At 42.8% G+C, this 13604-nt stretch overlaps 1 pseudogene; it reads left to right on the top strand.

The window, feature by feature from the left end:
- Nucleotides 1-12657: 12657 nt before the first annotated feature.
- Nucleotides 12658-13604, top strand: LOC127693437 (olfactory receptor 1361-like; annotated as a pseudogene).

The following is a 13604-nucleotide window of genomic DNA, read 5'->3' as shown; positions in this document are numbered from 1 at the left end:
TTCATATCCTCAAAGGACAAGCAGACTGTGAAAGAAGTTAGGGAAATGACACCCTTCACAATAGTTACAAACAATATAAAGTATCTTGGTGTGACTCTAACTAAACAAATAAAAGATCTGTATATTTTCTTTGAAGGTCTGATAGAATTCTGCACTGAAGCCATCTGGTCCTGTGCTTTTTATGGTTGGAAGGCTTTCTATGACCCCTTCTATTTCTTTAGGGGTTATGGGACTGTTTAGATGATCTATTTGGTCCTGATTTAATTTTGGTATTTGGTATCTGTCTAGGAAATTGTCCATTTCCTCTAGATTCTCCAGTTGTGTTGAGTATAGGCTTTTGTATTAGGATCTGATGATTTTTTGAATTTCCTCAGTTTCTGTTGTTATATCTCCCTTTTCATTTCTAATTTTGTTAATTTGGATACTTTCTCTCTGCCTTTTGGTCTACCTGGCTAAGGGTCTATCTATCTTGTTGATTTCCTAAAAAACCAACTTCTGGATTCGTTGATTCTTTGTATGGTTCTCTTTGTTTCCCGAGTTTGATGATTTCCTGTCTTCTACTCCTCCTGGGTGAATTGGCTTCTTTTTGTTCCAGGGCTTTCAGGTGTGTCGTTAAGCTGCTAGTGTATGCTCTCTCCATTTTCTTTTTGGAGGCACTCAGGGCTATGAGTTTTCCTCTTAGCACTGCTTTCATTGTGTCCCAAAGATTTGGGTATGTTGTGTCTTCATTTTCGTTAAATTCTAAAAAGTCTCTGATTTCTTTCTTTATTTCTTCTTTGGCCAAGGTGTCATTGAGTACATTATTGTTCAGCCTCCATGTGTATGTGGGCTTTCTGTTGTTTTTGTTGCCATTGAAGACCACTCTTACGCCATAGTGATCCGATAGGAGGCATGGGATTAGTTCGATCTTCTTATATTTGTTGAGGTCTGTCTTGTGACCAATTATATGGTTGATTTTGGAGAAGGTACCATGAGGTGCTGAGAAAAAGGTATATTCTTTTGTTTTAGGGTGAAATATTCTATAAATATCAGTCAAGTCCAATTGGTCCAAAGCTTCAATTAGTTTTATTGTGTCCCTGTTTAGTTTCTGTTTTCCTGATCGGTCCATTGAGGAGAGTGGAGGGTTGAAGTCACCCACAATTATTGTGTTAGGTGCAATGTGTACTTTGAGCTTTAGTAAAGTTTCTTTTATGAATGAGGGTGCCCTTGCATTTGGAGCATAGATGTTCAGAATTGAAAGTTCTTCTTGGTGGATTTTTCCTTTGACCAGCAAGAAGTGTCCTTCTGTATCTCTTTTGATGACTTTAGGTTGAAAGTCAATTTTATCTGATATTAGAGTGGCTACTCCGGCTCATTTCCTGAGACCATTGGCTTGTAAAATTGTCTTCCAGTCTTTTACTCTAAGGCAGTTTTTGTCTTTGACATTGAGGTGTGTTCCCTGTATGCAGCAAAATGTAGGGTCCTGTTTCCTTATCCAGTCTGTTAGTCTATGTCTTTTTATTGGGGAGTTGAGTCCATTGACGTTAAGAGATATTAAGGAATAGTGATTATTACTTCCTGTCAATTTTGATGTTATTTTTATATTTGAGTGGTTATCTTCTTTTGGGTTTGATGAAAGAAGTTAACTATCCTGCTTTTTCCAGGATGTCGTTTCCCTCCTTGTATTGGAGTTTTCCTCCTATTATTCTTTGTAGGGCTGGGTTTGTAGAAAGATATTGTATAAATTTGGTTTTGTCATGGAATATCTTGGTTTCTCCATCTATTGTGATTGAGAGTTTTGCTGGGTATAGTAGTCCTGGCTGACATTTGTGTTCTCTTAGAGTCTGCATGAGATCTGCCCAGGATCTTCTAGCTTTCATGGTCTCTGGTGAGAAGTCTGGTGTGATTCTGATAGGTCTTCCTTTATATGTTACTTGGCCTTTTTCTCTTGCTGCCTTTAATATTCTTTCTTTGTTTAGTACATTTGGGGTTTTGATTATGTGATGAGAAGTATTTCTGCTCAGGTCCAGTCTGTTTGGAGTTCTGTAGGCTTCTTGTATATTCATGGGCATCTCTCTCTTTAAGTTGGGAAAGTTTTCTTCCAAAATTTTGTTGAAGATATTTGCTGGCCCTTTCAGCTGTAAATCTTCACTCTCATCTATACCTATAATCCTTAGGTTTGTTCTTCTCATTGTGTCCTGGATTTCCTGGATGTTCTGGGATACAAGCTTTTTGCATTTTGCATTTTCAATGGTTTCTATGGTATCTTCGGTATCTGAGATTCTTTCTTCCATCTCTTGTATTCTGTTGTTGATATTTGCATCTGTGGACCCTGATTTCTTCTCAAGGTGTTCTATCTCCAAAGTTGTCTCCCTTTGTGATATCTTAGTTGTTTCTACTTCTGATTTTAGATCCTGGATAGTTTTGCTTAGCTCCTTCACTTGCTTGTTTGTGTTTTCTTGTAATTCTTTAAGAGATTTTTGTGTTTCCTCTTTTATGACTTCTGCTGTTTGACTCACTTTCTCCTGCATTTCTTTACGTTTTTTTTTTTTTTTTTTTTTTTTTTTTTTTTTTGGTGTGTGTGTGTTTCTTCTTTATTGGCTTCTATCTCTTGAGCCTTATTCTCCTGAATTTCTTTAAGTGTTTTTTGTGTTTCCATGATACAGATTTCTAGCTTATTCATGTTCCCCTGTATTTCTTTAAGAGATTCATTTATGTCCTTTTTGTGTTCTTCTAGCAGCATCATGAACAGTGATTTTAAATCCAAATCTTGTTTTTCTGGTGCGTTTATGTAATTAGGACTTGCTGATGTTGGAGAGTTTGGTTCAGACGCTGCCATATTGCCTAGGTTTCTGTTAGTAGTGTTTCTGTGTTTGCCCTTTGCCATCTTGTTATTTCTGGCATTAGTTGGACTTGTCTCTGGCTGGTATTTGTGCCTCTTGTGAGGCTATATGGCTATTTCTGCAACACTGTATCGCTGGGTTTTCCCTGTTACAGATTGCTAATGCGCTGCCCTCCCCTTGGGTGCCCTTGCAGCCCTAGTGTGCCTTGCCCCAGGTTGTCTGTGTGAACCATGTGGTGCCCATTTGCTCCTTCAATGAGTGCTGATGGTCTATGCTGTGGGACCTTTTCCGAGTGCTGGTAACTCTGCTGGGCAGCCGATCTCCCAACCGGGTTGGTGTACACAAGGCTAGCCTAGCTGCTGAGGCCCTGAGTCTAGGCAAAAACCTGGCAGGCTAAGGCCTGAGCAAAGTTCCCCTCAGGCTATGACTGTTAATTGGTTCTGTCAGGTGGCCAGAATGGTGGCGTGCGCATGCTCCCTGAAAGTGCTGGGAGAGTCTGCTAGGCTAACAACCTCCTGGCTGGGTTGGCACACAGATGGCCCACTGAGCAGCCCAGGGCCTGGGATCAGTCCAAGGCCTGTCTGTCTTAGACCCGCCCCCCCCCCCCCCCCCCCCATGTTAGCCTCAGCTAAGACTCGTAGCTGACTTTGCCTGCTAGAACTCTCTGGCATCCCGTAGTCAAAATGGCAGCCCTGGGCCTGAGTGCAAGCCAACGCCCATCGGGCTTAGACCCCTGCGATGTTGGCCTTGGGTTATATTTGTGTACCTCAGTCTGTCTGATTTCTCTGGTGCCCGAGATCCAAGATGGCGGAGAGACTCTCGTAACTGACTGGCGGGAGGCAGAGTTCTGATGTGGCTTCTGTGGGGTGAGAGGTGCTGTAAAATCTGCCACTGCTTGCCGCCCGGCTGGCCAGTGAAGGTCAGTGGTAGCGGGCGCAAGGCCTGCCTGGACCCTGACACCTTGGTTCCACTGCTGATAGCTCTTTTGCTGGACCAGCTGCTGCTATCCCCGCTGCTGCCGCTGCTGCAGCCCTCTTTTTTTTTTTTTTTGCTATTTATGAGGCCGGGTCTGGTATGGTAGATAAGGCTAGCCTTGAACATGACATCAATCTTGCCTCAGACTTCAGTGAGTCTAGTTGAGAGGTGTAAGCCAGCACAAACTATCATTTTCATCAACTCTTTCCCATACTGAGCTGAGAAAGGTTTGGCTTTTACTGTTTGACACTGACTGGGAATGAAGTCCTCATCTCTCTTATCACTAGAAGTACTCAGAATCATTAACTCAGTGGCCACCAGGACTTTCCCCAGCTTCCTTATATTCCTCTCTGTGTTTGGAGTTTCTGTTGTCATCTCTTAGAATTTTGTTTGTTCTTCTGTCAATCAAGTGGGAAAGGTTGTAAGCTTCTGGATGAACATGGACTGGACAAGTCACACTGAGGATGTTCCCATGCTAGGTTTCTAAGTCCCATCATGAATCCTCTCTGGGAAGGGATGGAGAATATCAATGAAGCTGTTCAAACTGCATAGCAGAGTCTGCACATGTAGCAGTGCACACGTCACTGTGAGCTGGGAAGACACCATCCCCAAGGATGTGGGTTCTCTGAATATGGGTCACCTTCAACCATGAAAAACTACACACTCTCCCATCTGACTTTTCTCTCCTTGTACTTTACACTAGATATTTTACAGGACCAAGCCTGACCCTGTAATGCCAGTTACTCCCAGGGCTTCCAATAAGCAAATTTGCCATAAACCCTGTGTGGTAGGTGATCAAATGTGAGCAAGAGAGACTTTTTCCTCAGATAGTGCCATAACTTCATTTTCTGTGCTCAGACGAAGAAGAGTGGGGACCAATTCTTCAACCCTAAATGCTTAGATCACTCTCAGGGAATTCTCTCTGGGACTTGTCTCCACACAGATTGCTTCATTCCCAAGTTCTGATTGTGAATTTACATGATTTGATTCATTCTTGTTGGTCAAGAGGGACCAAGAGCTGGCTTACACAACTTTCTGCTGGTCTTTAATGAGATACTCAGGGAGTCTATCCCCCATGGAATTTCATGCTGCAGTAAATACCTTTCCAATTCTCTCATACCTCCTTCTGAATCAGAGATCTGGACCAGTGATCATCCACTCTTCACCTTCTCAGAACTTTCCTATATTCCCCAGACTTTCCAATACTTAGAATAAATAACACTATCGCCCAATAACTCCATGGTAAAACAATAATACCTATCCAGGTATTTTCAGAGAAGCAGAGATGCCAATGCTTCTTCTGAACCATGTGTTCCTCACTCTCTCCTACACAGAGGCCAGAAACAGAAACAGGAGTCACAGGTCCACGAGTTGCAGCTTGAGATCAATCCAATACCCGTCTGCTTCTCTTCTTTAAGCTTCTAAGGAGTGGGTGGAACACTAAAAATGTTATCAGATACAGGTCAGAGTGGTGCATGTTCAGGAATGCTTTTATATTATATTCATTAAAACTGAACAGTTAGCTCTGGGGAAACAACAGGACCAAAAACTGGGATTTGTAAATTAGGTGTGTGGAAAATAGGAGTGGATCTTAATTCAGAGACTCTAATGCAAGATTAATATGAACCTGGTTGTAGCATCCAAACCTGTAGACAGGCTTTTGATCTCTGCTTCTCCTTTCTGTAGCTGGGCTCAGGCTCATGATCAGCAACAGCCAGTCGAGTGTCTCTGAGTTCCTCCTCCTGGGACTCTCCAGGCAGCCCCAGCAGCAGCAGCAGCTCCTCTTCCTGCTCTTCCTCATCATGTACCTGGCCACTGTCCTGGGAAACCTGCTCATCATCCTGGCCATCAGCACAGACTCCCACCTGCACACCCCCATGTACTTCTTCCTCAGCAACCTGTCCTTTGTGGATGTCTGCTTCTCCTCCACCACTGTCCCCAAGGTGCTGGCTATATACATACTTGGGAGTCAGATCATTTCCTTCTCTGTGTGTCTCACATAGATGCATTTTCTCTTTATGTGTCTGCTGACATGAACAATTTCTTGCTGGCTGTGATGGCCTATGACCGATTTGTGGCCATTTGCCACCCTTTACACAACAAAGATGACCCTTCAGCTCTGTGCCCTTCTTGTGGACTCATGGGTGGTAGCCAACTTGAATGCACTCTGGCACACACTGCTCATGGCTCAACTCTCTTTTTTTGGGAACAACATCATCCCTTACTTCTGTGATGTGACTCCTCTCCTGAAACTCTCCTGCTCAGACACACATCTCCATGTGCTGATGATTCATACAGAGGGAGCTGTGGTCATGGTCACCTCATTTGCCTGCATCCTGATCTCCTACATATACATTACTTATGCTGTCCTGAGAGTCTCATCCCCTAGGGGATAATGGAAAGCCTTCTCCACTTGTGGCTCCCACCTGGCTGTGGTCTGCCTCTCTCTCTCTCTTTCTCTCTCTCTCTCTCTCTCTCTTTTTGATACAGGGTTTCTTTGTGTAGCACTGGCTTTCCTGGAACTCACTCTGTTGCCCACGCTGGCCTCGAACTCAGAAATCCACCTTCCTCTGCCTCTCAAGAGCTGGAATTAGAGGTGTGTGCCACCACTGCCTGGCTGGTTTGCCTCTTCTATGGTACCATCATCACTGGGTATTTTAACGCTTCATCCTCTCACTCATCTGGGAGGGACATGGCAGCTGCCATGATGTTCACCATGGTGACTCCTATGCTGAACCCTTTCATCTACAGCCTGAGGAACAGGGACATGAAAGGGGATTTAAGGAAAGTGCTTACCATGAGATTTCTATCTAAGCAGTAATGTTAGAAGTATTGAACTTGCCGGGTGGTGGTGGCGCATGCCTGTAATCCTAGCAATCTGGGAGGCAGAGGCAGGCAGATTTCTGAGTTTGAGGCCAGCCTGGTCTACAGAGTGGGCTTCAGGACAGCCAGAGCTACACAGAGAAACCCTGTCTCAAAAAACCACCCCCCCCCAAAAAAAACCAAAAAACCAAAAAAAAAAAAAATCCCAAAACCCAAAAAACAAAACAAAACAAAAAGAAGTGTTGAACTTCACAGAGGGAACAAATTTCTAACTCCTTCATGTTTTGTCAATTAGCAGAAACTTAGCACTTATCTTTTGTAAGAAAAGCATCTACTCTCCCACATGCAGAACCCAGGATATAAATAGTTTAGGTAAAAGATTGAAAAAAACTTTTTAACAAAGGTTCTTATTTGGATTGTCATATCAATGTCTTGTCAGAATGCACCCTTGCACAGTGTTGGTGCAGTCTAAGGAGTCTCAATGGGACAACACTGGAAAGAGACTAATGATAAAGTCAAAACTGGGTCAAGTGTTATCAGAATGAGGAGTAGATTCTTGCCCCGGATGGCATGTGGTTTCCAAGTTGCGATGATTCTGAATGGCAGAATTATCTGAAAGTCTTCATGCAGTTCACTATAAGACTGAGTTCTGATTGGCCAAGCAGCAGCAGCAGCACACACACTCACCATTTTCAGGGCAATGGGCATGCTGCTATTTTATTGGCGCCAGATGACCCTCTGCTTTTGTGTTTAGTTATGCTTACAACATCTTGTGCTATCACTGTATCAGAGTCCTCTCTGCTACTGACATTCTTTGTGTTCCTTGGCAGTGTGACAGCACCCAGCTGGGAGTATCCAGGCCAACCCTGGGAAACCACAGCTGTTCAATCCTTCTCACCACAGAGACCTCAGCCTGAGCCCACCTCACAGGCAGATCAGACTTGGTGGGTTGAGAAGGGAGGGTTTGGAGCTCCAGGAAACCCTACTTCTGCAGCTCACTTGAACTCACATGTTATTATTGTTTATTGGGCATTATATAACACATATTTATATAACCTTGAGCAGGAAATAGGTCGATTCACTAAAAATGAACTGTGCCCTCTACAATTCTCCTGTGCAGACATGTCAGGCCCTCTGCCCTCTCTTCCTGCCTCTGTCAGGGTTTCTGGCATTCTCATGTAGCCAGTATTTTGTTGTTGTTTTGTTTGAGATGGAGTCTCTATATGTCTGGCTCTCCTGGAAATCTTATTTGGTAAAAAAAAAAGTATGTATTACCTTTCAATATTCATAGTAATTTCATAGTAAAACTCTTAAAGTTAGTGCCTTTAACTTTGTTTTGCTGATCCTGTGAATTTCTATTTCTATGATTTTTTAACTTAAGTATTTTTTTACACTCCATATTTTATCTCCCCCCATGCCATCCACCTTTAGACTGCTCCACATCCCATACCTCCTTCCAATTCCCTGTCTGCAGGTAGATATCCCCATCCCCTACCCCACCTGACCTCTAAACTCCCTAGGACCTCCATTCTCTTGAGGGTTAAGTGCATTATCTCTGAATGAACACAGAACCAGCAGTCCTCTACTGTATATGTGTTGGGGGCCTCATATCAGTTGGTGCTGATATGCTGCCTGTTTGTTAATTCAGTGTTTGAGAGATCTTGGGGGTCCAGATTGAGACTGCTGGCCCTCCTACAGGATCGCCCTTCTCCTCAGCTTCTTTCAGCCTTCCCTAATTCAACAACAGGGATCAGCTGCTTCTGTCCATTGGCTGGGTGCAAATGTCTGCTTCTGACTCTTTCAGCTGCTTGTTGGGTCTTCTGGAGTGTGGTCATGCTAGATCCCCCTTTTTCATTTTTTATTTTTTTTTGTTGTTGTTTGGATGGGGGTATTATTATATTATTTGGTGCGTGGCAGTTAATGCGGAGATTCATGGAAGGTCAGATATTGAGAGCTGTATAAGAGGAACATTGCCCTGCTTGCTGTCTTCACAGTCATCCCATCACTCATAATTTATGAGTAATATAAAGAGTCTAAGGGAGCTTCCAGCCCCTCACTGGGCAGCATCATTGACACTTTCAATACTAGCTATTGATCATTTTCAAGCATTGCTGATGGAGCAGATTAACAATTCATCTACCACCCTCAGAAAGGATCTAAAGATGTAGATTGTGAGCAATGACCATCACTCTTAGAGGCTCACCTTATGACTATATAAACATGTTTATTCCAAATTTCTAAAATTTTAATCCACTAATTTTTGAACCAACCCATAGGGCCCAGCAATTAGCACTATGGTTTTTCTCTAATTATATTATTTATTTCTTTTGTTTCTTCTATATTCATTATTTAGATTTTTTTGTGGCAGAATTTATTTATTTTTTATTCTATAAATTCTTTATTTACATTTCAAGTGATTTTCCCTTTCCTGGATCCCTCCTCCCTGAAAGTCCCATAAGCCCTCTACCCTCTTTGTGTGGTTTTGGTATCAGTGTAATTGTGGCTTCATAGAAGGAATTGGGTAGTGTTCCTTCTGTTTCTATTTTGTGGAATAGTTTGAAGAGTATTGGTGTTAAGTCTTCTTTGAAGGTCTGATAGAATTCTGCACTGAAACCATCTGGTCCTGTGCTTTTTTTGGTTGGAAGACTTTCTATGACCCCTTCTATTTCTTTAGGGGTTATGGGACTGTTTAAATGATCTATTTGGTCCTGATTTAATTTTGGTATTTGGTATCTGTCAAGGAAATTGTCCATTTTTGGAGAAAGTAGACATTTTAATTCTAAACCATTGCCTTTTACATTTCACACACTAAGAAAAAAACCATTTAAATCTATTGTTCCTGCCTTTATATGGAATGCAATCAGTAATTCTTTTGTCAAATTATATGCTTTTTCTTTTCTTTTTTATTCGATATATTTTTTTATTTACATTTCAAAATGATTTCCCCTTTTCTGTCCCCCCCACCCCCGAAAGTCACATAAACCCACTTCCCTCCCCCTGTTCTGGTTTTGCCCTATACTGCTACACTGAGTCTTTCCAGAACCAGGGGACACTCCTCTGTTCTTCTTGTACCTCATTTGATGTGTGGATTATGTTTTGGGTATTCCAGTTTTCTAGGTTAATATCCACTTATTAGTGAGTAATCATGGGATTGATCTTTTGAGACTGGGTTACCTCACTTAGTATGATGTTTTCCAGCTCCATCCATTTGCCTAAGAATTTCATGAATTCATTGTTTCTAATGGCTGAATAGTACTCCATTGTGTAGATATACCACATTTTTTTGCATCCACTCTTCTGTTGAGGGATACCTGGGTTCTTTCCAGCATCTGGCAATTATAAATAGGGCTGCTATGAACATAGTGGAGCACGTATCCCTATTACATGCTGGGGAATCCTCTGGGTATATGCCCAGGAGTGGTATAGCAGGATCTTCTGGAAGTGACGTGCCCAGTTTTCTGAGGAACCGCCAGACTGATTTCCAGAGTGGTTGTACCAATTTGCAACCCCACCAGCAGTGGAGGAGTGTTCTTCTTTCTCCACATCCTCGCCAACACCTGCTGTCTCCTGAATTTTTAATCTTAGCCATTCTAGTTTAAGACAGGACTGCATGGAAACTCAGAACAAGTGACATCTTCCATAAAGATAGGATCCATAGATTAACTAAAGAAACAGGCTAAAGATAAACAATCTTGCTCATGATGAGGGCCTTGGAGGGGGGGGTAGGCCAGTGCTATAGATGCAGACAAGTTCAAGATAAGCATTTAGGTGACAAATGTGACCTGGCCACACACAGAGCCAAAGACTTTCTGAGAAGATAAAAGCTTATATGTCTCTCTTTTTTTCAGAGAAAACCCTGTGTGTTTGACATTTCTGGCTCTTTGGGGCTTATGTGTGAGCACAAGGACCTCCTCCACACTCATAAGATAAAATTCTTTAAAAACTTAAAAATCCAATAGATTGTATAGCATCTTTACAAAGAATAGTTTCTGAGGTCATTTTTGGTGTGTGTTCTGAACCTGTGGAAACCCTTTCCATGTAGCGTGTGTGTATGTGTGTGTGTGTGTGTGTGTGTGTGTGTGTGTCCCAGAGTAACCTTGACTCTGGATCATCCCTTCTCAGTCTCCCTGAGGAAACTTGGACATGTACAAACAGGCAGTGTGCCACTTTGAGCAACCCCTTACAATTATTCTCAAACAGGTCTTAAGACCATCTTTTAAATCATCCTCAGAGGTTCTGATAATCCTCTTCTTTAAATTTTAGTAATCAATGAATAAAACTCTATGGATGTGTGTGTGTGTGTGTGTGTGTGTATGTGTGTGTGTGTGCATGTGTGCATTCAATGTACATGCATTTATGCATGTATGCTTCTATGTGTTTACACAGGTGGGGCACATGTGTGAGCACACACATGTAGAAGTCAAACATTGGTGCAGGTATCCTCTTTGATCTCTTTTTGGAGTCAGACTGTCTCACTAGACCCAGAGCTTGCTGACTTAGCCAGTTTACCTAACCACTTTCCTCCAGTATCTCTTTTCTGCCCATTGCACTAACATTACATGCTGGATGCCATACTTTTTGGTATGTAGATAGATGCTGGAATCTGAACAGTGGTCTTTAAGTCCATACAGTTAGCACTTTCCCTACTGAGCCACATTCCATGTTTGCAAAAGTAATGATTGTTTTGTTTGTTTCTTAAGACTTGTCTCATTGTGTAGCTTAGTCTGGCTTTGAATACATAGGGAACCACTTGCTTCTGTTTTCCAAGTGCTGGGCTTAAAGGGATGCACCACATGGCCAGCAAAAGTACTGATTTTTAAACTAAGAACTTTATTGTAGATAATTTCAACATACAGTAAGAGCAGACAGGACAGAATTGGATGTAATAGTTAATCAAGAGCTAATATAATTTCATCTATACCCTTAAAAATTTTCCTATTTCTTTCTTTATTTATGAGTTTATTTCTTGGAGTGGCACTTGAAACTGAGTTTCCTTGTAAGAGCAATGGAGGACTATGCACTCTTCCATCTACCTTCACACTTCCACTTTTCACTGGATATTTTACAGGATGGAGCCTGACCCCATAATGCCAGTCACTTCCAAGACTGCCTATAAGCAAATGTGCCACAAACCCAATGTGGTAAGTGACCAAGTATGAGGAAGAGAGGACTGTCCTTCTGATAATGCACTGCCTTCAGTTTCTGTGCAGGGAAAGAAGAATCAGGACCCATTCTTCAACCCTACAGGCTTAGCTCACTCTCAGGAAATTCTCTCTGGGACTTCTCTCCACACAGATTGCTTCATCCCCAATTTCTGACTGTGAGCTTAGATAACATGTTCCATCAAAGCTGGTCAAGGGAGACCGAGACCTGGCTTACACAACTACTTTCTGCTGGTCTCTAATGAGATACTCAGGGAGTCTACCCCAGTGGGACTTCATCCTGCAGAAAATACCTGTCTAATTTTCCCAGACCTACTTCTGACACAGAGGACTGGGACATTCATCTTCACAGAACTTTCCTATATTCCGAATACTTTCCAATCCTTAGAATAAAGAACACTATTGCCAAGCAACTCCAAGATAAAAAAGATAGAACTGGCCTGTTCAGGTGTTTTCAGGGTAGTCAGGGTTGCCAATGTTTCTTCTGCAACAAGTGCAGCTCACTCTCCCCCATACTGGGGGCAGCAGCAGGAGTCACAGTTCCACTAGTCCAGCAGTTAAAGCTTGAGATCAATACAAGACCTGGCTACTTCTCTTCTTTAAGCTTCTAAGGAGTGGAAGACTGGAAATGTTACCAGATACAGGTAAGGGAGGTACATGTGCAGGGATGTTTTTATGTTATATTCAATGAAACTAAATGGATAACTCTGGGGAACCAACATGACCTAAAATTGGGATGTGTAAATTGAGTATGTGTAAAATAGGTCTTATTTCAGAAACTCTGATGCAGGATTGATGTGAACCTGGTTGTAGCATCCAAAGCTGAAGATGACCTCTTAACCACTGCTTCTCTTTCTGTAGCTGGGCTCAGACTCATGAGCAGCATCAACCAGTCGAGTGTCTCTGAATTTCTCCTCCTGGGACTCTCCAGGCAGCCCCAGCAGCAGCAGCAGCAGCTCTCTTACTGCTCTTCCTCATCATGTACCTGGCTACTGTCCTGGGAAACCTGCTCATCATCCTGGCCATCAGCACAGACTCCCACCTGCACACCCCCATGTACTTCTTCCTCAGCAACCTGTCCTTTGTGGATGTCTGCTTCTCCTCAACCAGTGTCCCTAAGGTACTGGCCAACCACATACTTGGGAGTCAGACCATTTCCTTCTCTGGGTGTCTCACACAGCTGTATTTTCTCTCTGTGTTTGCTGACATCGATAATTTCCTGCTGGCTGTGATGGCCTATGACCGATTTGTGGCCATTTGCCACCCTTTACACTACACAACAAAGATGAGTCATCAGCTCTGTGCCCTTCTTGTTGTTGAATCATGGGTGGTAGCCAACTTGAATGCTCTTTTGCACACACTTCTCATGGCTCGACTCTCCTTCTGTGGGGACAATGTGATCCCCCACTTCTTCTGTGAAGTGACTCCCCTGTTAAAACTCTCTTGCTCAGATACACATCTCAATGACTTAATGATTCTTGCTGTTGCAGGGTTGATCATGTTAGCCCCATTTGTCTGCATCCTGGTGTCTTATATCCTTATTGCTTGTGCAGTCTTGAGAGTCTCATCCACAGGAGGAAGATGGAAAGCCTTCTCCACCTGTGGCTCCCACCTGGCTGTGGTCTTCCTCTTCTATGGCACCATCATCTCCCTGTATTTCAACCCCTCATCCTCTCACTCACCTGGGAGGGACATGGCAGCTGCCATGATGTACACAGTGGTGACCCCCATGCTGAACCCTTTCATCTACAGCCTGAGGAACAGGGACATGAAAGGGGCTTTAAGGAAAGTGCTCACCATGAGATTTCTATCATGGCAGTAA

The sequence above is a fragment of the Apodemus sylvaticus genome, chromosome 10 (genome assembly GCF_947179515.1).
Source record: "Apodemus sylvaticus chromosome 10, mApoSyl1.1, whole genome shotgun sequence".
NCBI classification, from domain to species: Eukaryota; Metazoa; Chordata; class Mammalia; order Rodentia; family Muridae; genus Apodemus; species Apodemus sylvaticus.
The sequence above is the reverse complement of the archived record's forward strand: the minus strand, read 5'-3'. Positions and strand labels throughout refer to the sequence as shown.